Source organism: Eriocheir sinensis, chromosome 46 (genome assembly GCF_024679095.1).
Source record: "Eriocheir sinensis breed Jianghai 21 chromosome 46, ASM2467909v1, whole genome shotgun sequence".
NCBI classification, from domain to species: domain Eukaryota; kingdom Metazoa; phylum Arthropoda; class Malacostraca; order Decapoda; family Varunidae; genus Eriocheir; species Eriocheir sinensis.
The window spans coordinates 12,752,141-12,762,140 of NC_066554.1; positions in this window are offsets into that span (position 1 = coordinate 12,752,141).

Genomic DNA, 10,000 nt, shown 5'->3' on the forward strand with positions numbered 1-10,000 from the left:
AAAACTCTCCCTTGTCTCCGGTACGCGTGTATATTTCCCGACTAAAGTGAGTTTTAAACAATTTCTCGCCCCAATTATTTTATTCTCCTCCTCCCTGAAAACAAGTCAATTCTGCTCTTAGAATTAAGCGGGAGGTAAATCATTTAAAAGCCAAGAAAGGGGACCAAAAGATTTTTATTTGTACGTTTTCACTCGTGTTCATTGTGCTATGTAGCGTTTTTCAGCCTCTACCGTAGCGCAAGAGTAGCTAATAAAAATAAGCGGCTAAAAAGAGTAGAAAACTTTAACACCAAGAGAAAAACAACAACAACAGCGGACAATACACTGAAGCCGGGACAGAGACAAAGGCTCCAGGACGCGGCCGGAAAAACAAAATCGTGAAAGAAAAATTACCCCAGATCAACTTTGCAAACTTTGGAGGCTCTGTGATAGTCGTCTGGAGGAATTAGCGTCGTTGTGGGCGGGAAGTGGAAGGCGGCATGTTGCTCCCCGCCCTGCAGCCTCCTGGTGGGGGTGCTGGGGGATGAGGTGGTTTTGACCGTGACCTGACCTCCACGTAGAGGAATACTGTAGAAACGAGTACGTTATCGACTCGTTTTATAGTTATTTTTGCCATTTTTGCTTTCCTTTATAAGCTATGTCTTTTTCTACCTTCCCAAATATATAAACAGACAGGAAATTTAAAGCCTGACTCACACCCACACACACCCACACACACACACACACACACACACACACACACACACACACACACACACACACACACACACACACACACACACACACTTGACTTGAAAAAGGCTTTCAACAAAGTTCCCAAGTTACTCTTATCTTTTATGGGAGCGGCGAGTAGCGGGCTTTTTTTTATTCTTTTTGTTGCATTTGAGCCGTGTCCTTTGATGTAAAAAATAAAAAAAGACATGGAAGCTGGAAAATACAGGAGGCTTGAAAGGGAAAATGAAAAATTGGATGGAAAGTTATTTTAAGGGAAGATAAATGAGAACAGTGGTAAAGGACATGAAGTCGGAATGGCGAAATGCAGATTGTTTGGGGTAGTGGCGGCTTCAGAGGAGGCGAGAGGTGTTGAGAGTGTGTGGCAAGGTGCGGGGCTAGGCTAACCCTGCAGCCGCCACTACCCTATCGGCCAGTTTTACGTGGAAATACAATAGATGCGATCGCCGCCATTGGTAACGATCAAAACAAACAAAATGACTGTGAAAGCGGCCCTAACAGAAGTAAGAAACACCAGCAACACACGAGGACACGGTAAGAAATTGAGAAGAGGAAGATGTCTGAGGGACAAAAAAATATAGCTTCCCACAGAGAAGCATAAAAGTTTGGAACAGACTAAGTGAGGCTGTAGTATCGGCGAAAAGTGTGCACGACTTTAAGGAAAAACTGGACAAGTACGGATATGGAGACGGGACCACACGAGCGTAAGCCCAGGCCCTGTAAAACTACAACTAGGTAAATACAACTAGGTACGTAAACACACACACACACACACACACACACTTCCCTCCCTTCCCTTTTCTCTCCTCTCAGTTCCCCTCACTACTTTGCTCTCCTTTCCTTTCTCTCCCTTTCCTTTCCTCAACTCCCTTCCGATTCCCTCCCCCATTTCCTTTCCTCCTCAGCCATTCCCTCCCATCCCCTTACCCTGCCGTTCACATCCCTTCGTTCCTCTCCCCTCTCTTCCCCTCAATCCCATTCACTTCACTACCTCTCCCTCCTCTCCCCTCTAGCCGACCATTTTCTTCCATTCCATTCCTTCCCCTCCCGTCACCTCCCCGTTTGCCGTCCACATCCCTTCGTTCCTCTCCCCTCTCTTCCCCTCATTCCCATCCATTCCACTACCTCTCCCTCTAGCCCTCTCTTTCCCACCATTCTCTTCCCCTCCATTCCCTCCCCTTCTACCCTACCCCCTCCGCATACACACCACTATTCAGTGGCGGATCCAGGGGGGGGAGGGGGGACGCCCCCCCCCCTTAGGACCTAAATTGCGCCCTTTCAAAGATTCACTGAGATCTGTGGGGGTATCATTCCTGTGAACACTACTACTAGCCTACTAATTAAAATTAATTAATTATAATTAATTAATGGGGAGGCGGTGGCTGAGTCGACAGAGTAACAGCACCTCGTTCAGGAGGACGCGAGTTCAATCCCCGCCCGGTGCCACCAAGCTGGGATTTTTCAGCCGCCGCCGAGTGACTTAAAACTACCCACATGCTGTCCAGAAGACCACCTATCAACCCAGACTCTAGATTCTAGGATTAAAGATGAGCTCCGGGAGGGCAGCATGAGCCAATGCAAGATGGCGCCACTATAAACACTTGCCTACGCCAGAACGGGCTGGGCCGACCATCAGGCCCCACCTGGAAGAAGCCTTCTGCCGACCATCAGGCCCCACCTGGAAGAAGCCTTGTGCCGACCATCAGGCCCCATCTGGAAGAAGCCTTGTGCCGACCATCAGGCCCCACCTGGAAGAAGCCTTGTGCCGACCATCAGGCCCCACCTGGAAGAAGCCTTGTGCCGACCATCAGGCCCCACCTGGAAGAAGCCTTGTGCCGACCATCAGGCCCCACCTGGAAGAAGCCTTGTGCCGACCATCAGGCCCCATCTGGAAGAAGCCTTGTGCCGACCATCAGGCCCCATCTGGAAGAAGCCTTGTGCCGACCATCAGGCCCCACCTGGAAGAAGCCTTGTGCCGACCATCAGGCCCCACCTGGAAGAAGCCTTCTGCCGACCATCAGGCCCCACCTGGAAGAAGCCTTCAGCCGACCATCAGGCACCACCTGGAAGAAGCCTTGTGCCGACCATCAGGCCCCACCTGGAAGAAGCCTTGTGCCGACCATCAGGCCCCACCTGGAAGAAGCCTTGTGCCGACCATCAGGCCCCATCTGGGAGAAGCCTTGTGCCGACCATCAGGCCCCACCTGGAAGAAGCCTTGTGCCGACCATCAGGCCCCACCTGGAAGAAGCCTTGTGCCGACCATCAGGCCCCACCGGGAAGAAGCCTACCGGCGCTATAGGCCGCGACGCGAAAAAAAAAAAAATTATAATAATAACAATACTACTGCTACTACTACTACTATTACTATTACTACTATAAAAAAAAAATGCTGCTACTACTATTACTACTACTACTACTAATAATAATAATAATAATAATAATAATAATGATAATAATAATAATAAAGATAATAATAATAATAATAATAATAATAATAATAATAATAATAATAATAATAATAATAATAATAATAAAAGAAATAATATACGTGTACATGCAAAATAAATAAAAGAAATTGCGAACATTATCGTATTTTGCTTTCTTCCTTTAGTATGTAGATATAACTGATATTACCTTTAATTGCAATGCTAGCAAATATGTGAATATTAAACAAGAATATATATATATATATATATATATATATATATATATATATATATATATATATATATATATATATATATATATATATATATATATATATATATATATATATATATATATATATATATATATATATATATATATATATATATATATATATATATATATATATATATATATATATATATATATATATATATCTGGAGCTGGATCCGCCACTGGCACTATTTGATGCCTCACTGAGAGAGTCGATGTGGGAACGGACCAAAAATGATAGTGACGGCACGCATAGAGAACGAAGGAAAGATTAAATTTATATTATAAGAGGAAGACAGGGCATTAAACTGAAGTCACGTATGTACTAACAAACGTGTCTCTCTCTCTCTCTCTCCGAAAATCAACAAAAATGCAATCAAATTCAGTGGCGGCACTTAATAAAGGAAGTAAAATGCTCAGAACGGCAATCAATGTGAAGTGTTTTAAAAGAAGGAACAATAAAGCGTTGGAAGCGACGAAGGCGGTGCAGTGAAGGGACGCGAAGCCAAATGGGAAACACAAGGCTCATTTCCGCTGCCAACGGTAAAAAAAAAAAAACGTCCCTAGATTCTTCGTTTTTGTGTGTGTGTTTTAACATACCGTGCCGATATTACCTTGACTCTGTGCGTGTTTGTGTGATTCTGTGTGTGTGTGTGTGTGTGTGTGTGTGTGTGTGTGTGTGTGTGTGTGTGTGTGTGTGTGTGTCATGGGAGTATCAATGTGCGTATTACTAATTTTAACACATCTCTTCTCACATAACTTAGCACAGCTCGGTTTCATATTTACATTTAACAGTATATTGTCAGTCCCTAGTCATGGGATATTTAATCAGTCCAATACTAGTACAGGACTTCTATGAGAGCATTTCCGGTCACCTGAATGCATGCATGAAGGTGTTGTGGGTGGTTGATGTTCTCGTCTGGCATAATGGGCACCTCAGTCTTGTGTTTGGCTCGTTATGTCACTGTCTGCCTCATTATAGTTAAGAGTTCTTCAAAGTAATAAGAACCTTTAATGGAGATAAGTAAGTGCTGGATACAGGTGTAACCCCATTGTAGACAGTGCAGGGTCTAGAGGGTAATGCACACACAAACTGGGTCATATCAAGACGAGTTTGAATCCTATTGGTCTCGTCTATCTACCTGATAATAGTTTTCTCGTTGTCGTTGGATCTGTGGAGACAATCATTCTCACCACCCACCGTTTGCCTCTCTCTCTGGCGCGGAAGACACAGTTGGCTAGAATAAAGTAACCCAGGAGTCCTTCCTAGTAGTGTAAGAAGGAGGCAGTGACAGGACTAAAATTTTGGAGACAGTGATAAGACTAAATAATCTGCGCAAGAAACACGTCGAAAAAATTTATACGTCGAAAATGCGCGGCCAGCCGGGCAGCCAGCCAGCCAGCCGCCGGGGGGACCTACCCACCACCCAACCGGGTAGTGGTCAAAGCTACCCAAAGTGACCATCCCCCCCCCCCTCCCCCATACCCCCACCTTTCCGGCGTGTCCACGCCACCATGTCTCCCCCTACCCCCTCTATACCCACCCCTTTCGCGAGCGTCAGCTTGTTGGGCGGAGGCCTGTGGCTACCATCGTACCGGGGCGTCACCCTCCTGCCGGGGGATCGGTTAGGGGCGTCCTTTCGCACCGTGCCGGGGCGTCACCCTCCTGCCGGGGGATCGGTTAGGGGCGTCCTTTCGCACCGTGCCGGGGCGTCACCCACCTGCCGGGGGATCGGTTAGGGGCGTCCTTTTGCACCGTGCCGGGGCGTCACCCTCCTGCCGGGGGATCGGTTAGGGGCGTCCTTTCGCACCGTGCCGGGGCGTCACCCACCTGCCGGGGGATCGGTTAGGGGCGTCCTTTTGCACCGTGCCGGGGCGTCACCCTCCTGCCGGGGGATCGGTTAGGGGCGTCCTTTTGCACCGTGCCGGGGCGTCACCCTCCTGCCGGGGGATCGGTTAGGGGCGTCCTTTCGCACCGTGCCGGGGCGTCACCCTCCTGCCGGGGGATCGGCATGGGGCGTCCTTTCGCACCGTGCCGGGGCGTCACCCTCCTGCCGGGGGATCGGCGGGGCGTCCTTTGCACCGTGCCGGGGCGTCACCCTCCTGCCGGGGATCGGTTAGGGCGTCCTTTCGCACCGTGCCGGGGCGTCACCCTCCTGCCGGGGATCGGTTAGGGGCGTCCTTTCGCACCGTGCCGGGGCGTCACCCTCCTGCCGGGGATCGGTTAGGGGCGTCCTTTCGCACCGTGCCGGGGCGTCACCCTCCTGCCGGGGATCGGTTAGGGGCGTCCTTTCGCACCGTGCCGGGGCGTCACCCTCCTGCCGGTGATCGGTTAGGCGCGTCCTTTCGCACCGTGCCGGGGCGTCACCCTCCTGCCGGTGATCGGCAAGGGCGTCCTTTTGCACCGTGCCGGGGCGTCACCCTCCTGCCGGGGGATCGGCAAGGGGCGTCCTTTAGCACCGTGCCGGGGCGTCACCCTCCTGCCGGGGGATCGGCTAGGGGCGTCCTTTGCACCGTGCCGGGAGTCACCCTCCTGCCGGGGATCGGTTAGGGCGTCCTTTCGCACCGTGCCGGGGCGTCACCCACCTGCCGGGGGATCGGCAAGGGGCGTCCTTTTGCACCGTGCCGGGGCGTCACCCTCCTGCCGGGGGATCGGTTAGGGGCGTCCTTTCGCACCGAGACCGGGCGTCACCCACCTGCCGGGGGATCGGTTAGGGGCGTCCTTTCGCACCGTGCCGGGGCGTCACCCTCCTGCCGGGGGATCGGCAAGGGGCGTCCTTTCGCACCGTGCCGGGGCGTCACCCACCTGCCGGGGGATCGGCAAGGGGCGTCCTTTTGCACCGTGCCGGGGCGTCACCCTCCTGCCGGGGGATCGGGTAGGGGCGTCCTTTCGCACCGTGCCGGGGCGTCACCCACCTGCCGGGGGATCGGTTAGGGGCGTCCTTTCGCACCGTGCCGGGGCGTCACCCACCTGCCGGGGGATCGGTTAGGGGCGTCCTTTCGCACCGTGCCGGGGCGTCACCCTCCTGCCGGGGGATCGGTTAGGGGCGCCCTTTTCGCACCGTGCCGGGCGTCACCCACCTGCCGGGGGATTGGCAAGGGGCGTCCTTTCGCACCGTGCCGGGGCGTCACCCTCCTGCCGGGGGATCGGCAAGGGGCGTCCTTTTGCACCGTGCCGGGGCGTCACCCTCCTGCCGGGGGATCGGCAAGGGGCGTCCTTTTGCACCGTGCAGCTTGGTCCCCCACACCTTTCCGGCGTGCCCACGCCACCATGTCTCCCCCTACCCCCTCTATACCCACCCCTTACGCGAGCGTCGGCTTGTTGGGCGGAGGCCTGTGGCTACCATTTCCTCCCCTCCCTCCACCCAGGGAAATTTATTGAAGAAAAGTTGCTCATTTTATCACGAATGAGTCTGTGAAAAGTATAGTTTATAAACTTATAAGGAGAGAAAGAGAGAGGGGCGAGAACGGGGGAAAAAAAAAAGTAGGACAGCGGAAGCAAGCCCTCGGCTTGGTGACCGACTTATTTATTGCCTCCGAGCAGCGACCACCACGCCAAGCCGTCCCTTGCTCCTTTTCAGTTCATCTGCGACAATCGAAGCGAAAGGGAGACACGTGCGTGAGTAAAGTGGTGTATATACGTAACCGTTTCGTCTATGAAAAAAAGGGCGTGGGGAACGTGCGCTATCGGTGTGATTTAAGTGGCGTATACACGCCTCCGATTTCCCATGCGCGTATTTTATATATGAAAATTGGACGACAGTCAGTCAAACCGACCAAAAGGGTGTGCTACGCGCCGAGCGTCGCCCTCCTGCCGGGATCGGTTAAGGGCGCCCTTCGCTCCGTGCTGGGGAGCCACCACTATCTTTCACGACAAGCCGGGGCGTGGCTCCCTCCTGCGACCATTGACGCCCCCCGGTGAAACACGGGTGTGTGCTTGGGCGGGAAAACTGGCGTGAGCGCTGCTTAGCCCCCTACCCCCAATCCCTCGCGAACGGCGGCTGCGGAGGTTTGAAAGGGTGTGGGAGACGTCCGTGTGATTTGTGCATATTTTATATACATGAGCTTGAAAAAATCCGCGTGATTTTTGTACATTTTATATAAATGAACTAAAAAAAAAAAAAAATGGAAGATACCGGCGATAGTAAGGACAATTGTTTGAGTTTCAAAAAAGAGATAAATGAGGAGATAGATAAACTCATGGACATTATTAACAGCAGTGGCGAAGGAGAGGAGGATATGGACGGTAATTGTTTGAGTTTCGATGAAGAGATAGATAAACTCATGGGCATTATTATCAACAGTGGCGAGGAGGAGGATATGGACGGTAATTGTTTGAGTTTCGATGAGGAGATAGATAAACTCATAGACATTATTAACAGCAGTGGCGAAGGAGAGGAGGATATGGACGGTAATTGTTTGAGTTTCGATGAAGAGATAGATAAACTCATAGACATTATTATCAACAGTGGCGAGGAGGAGGATATGGACGGTAATTGTTTGAGTTTCGATGAAGAGATAGATAAACTCATAGACATTATTATCAACAGTGGCGAGGAGGAGGATATGGACGGTAATTGTTTGAGTTTCGATGAAGAGATAGATAAACTCATGGGCATTATTATCAACAGTGGCGAAGGAGAGGAGGATATGGACGGTAATTGTTTGAGTTTCGATGAAGAGATAGATAAACTCATGGACATTATTATCAACAGTGGCGAGGAGGAGGAGGAGGAGGAGGACAGGGAGGAGGAGGACAGGGAGGAGGAGGAGGAGGAGGACGGAGAGGAGGAGGAGGAGGAGGAGGAGGAGGAGGAGGAGGAGGAGGAGGAGGAGGAGGAGGAGGAGGAGGAGGAGGAGGAGGAGGAGGAGGAGGAGGAGGAGGAGGAGTAGGAGGAGGAGGAGGAGGAGGAGGAGGAGGAGGAGGAGGAGGAGGAGGAGGAGGAGGAGGAGGAGGAGGAGGAGGAGGAGGAGGAGATGGATGATGATGTTTGCTTGAGTTTCGATGAAAAGAGAAAGGAGCTAGATAAATTCGCAGACATTACTATCAGCAGCGGCGGAGAATGGGACGAAGAGGAGGAGGAGGAGGAGGAGGAGGACGACGGAGGAGGAGGAGGAGTAGGAGGAGGAGGAGGAGGAGGAGGAGGAGGAGGAGGAGGAGGAGGAGGAGGAGGAGGACGAGGACGGAGAGGAGGAGGAGGAGGAGGAGGAGGAGGTGGGGGAGGAAGAGGGCGAAGATTGTAGCGACAATGCTATTAATGATGATGATGATGATGATGATGATGACAGGGGGTTTGGTGCGCATACCCCTGTTAGAGAAAGGGTGGAGGGGGAAAAGAGGGAGGAGGCTGGCGTCCATCAACGTCCGTCCTGCCCGCAAGCAAAGATGAGGTCATCCAACAACGCGGGGGTGGAAGTGGGTGTCCCGCTGCCAGTGAGGAGGAGGAGGAGGAGGAAGGGAGCGTTGGTGTTGGCAATATTGATAGTGATACCCCAGCCGCTGATGAAGATAATGTTGAGAGACAGCGCGCAGAAGTCATCAGATGGAATACGCTTTTGACGACGATTTACTTTATTTAGAGTTTAGTATACCTCCAGATGACGCTAGCGATCCACAGAGCTTTCTTACAAATAACAGAGTAGAATTTATTCAAATACTACGTGATGAGATAGAAGCCATGGCTCATCCTCCCCCTCAAGTTAGGGCGTATGCTGAAATGCGAATCCAACTTGTGAGATTGGGCGAGGAAGAGGATATTAGTCCGTTTTATATTGTTTTTCCATCAGAGCTCATTACCCAAGGCGAGGTATCGCGTTTTGTAGAAAACGTAGTTCAGTACATGGCAGAACGCACGGAAAGACATATGAATGAAGTAGAAGGCTCAGGTTTCATGATACTGGAAATTGACATGTTTAAAGTAATCTTAGGTAGAACAGGTCATCGAGCGGCGATAGGCATACGCGTCAATAAACCATTGGGCTTCCGGGGAGCTCGCACCATTTTTAACCCTTCGGGCGAGGAAGGCTACTGTCTTGTGCAATGTCTCGCGGCTCACGCTCTTCTGGAAAAAGATCCTAAAATTCAGGACCTTCCTCGCAAAACAAAAACACTGAGACAATGCAAGAAATTAGTGACTGTGCCAGATATAGATTTCCCTCTAGCGTGGGAAGATATTGCGCTAATCGAGCGGATGAATAAGCTCTCCATTTATGTGTACGCAGTAGCCCCCATTGATGATGATGATGATGATGATGATGATGAGGATGAGGAGGAGGAGGAGGAGGAGGGGCGCCAAAGAAAGCGTCGGAAGAGCGGAAATAGTTGGAGTGGGACTAGGCACGAGATTTATGTAACCCGGAAAGGTGCAGCTAGTGGGACATATGTTGCTTTATTATTACTGGATGGGCAACATTTTGCCCTCATAAAAAATTTCGCAAAATTCATGCCAGCATTGATGAGAGGTCATAAACGGCGCTTAAAAGGCCAGACGCTGAATCAGTACTCTAGATATTGCAAAAACTGCTTGACTGGATATTTTAACAAAGCCGACCTTGAGGAACATGAAGT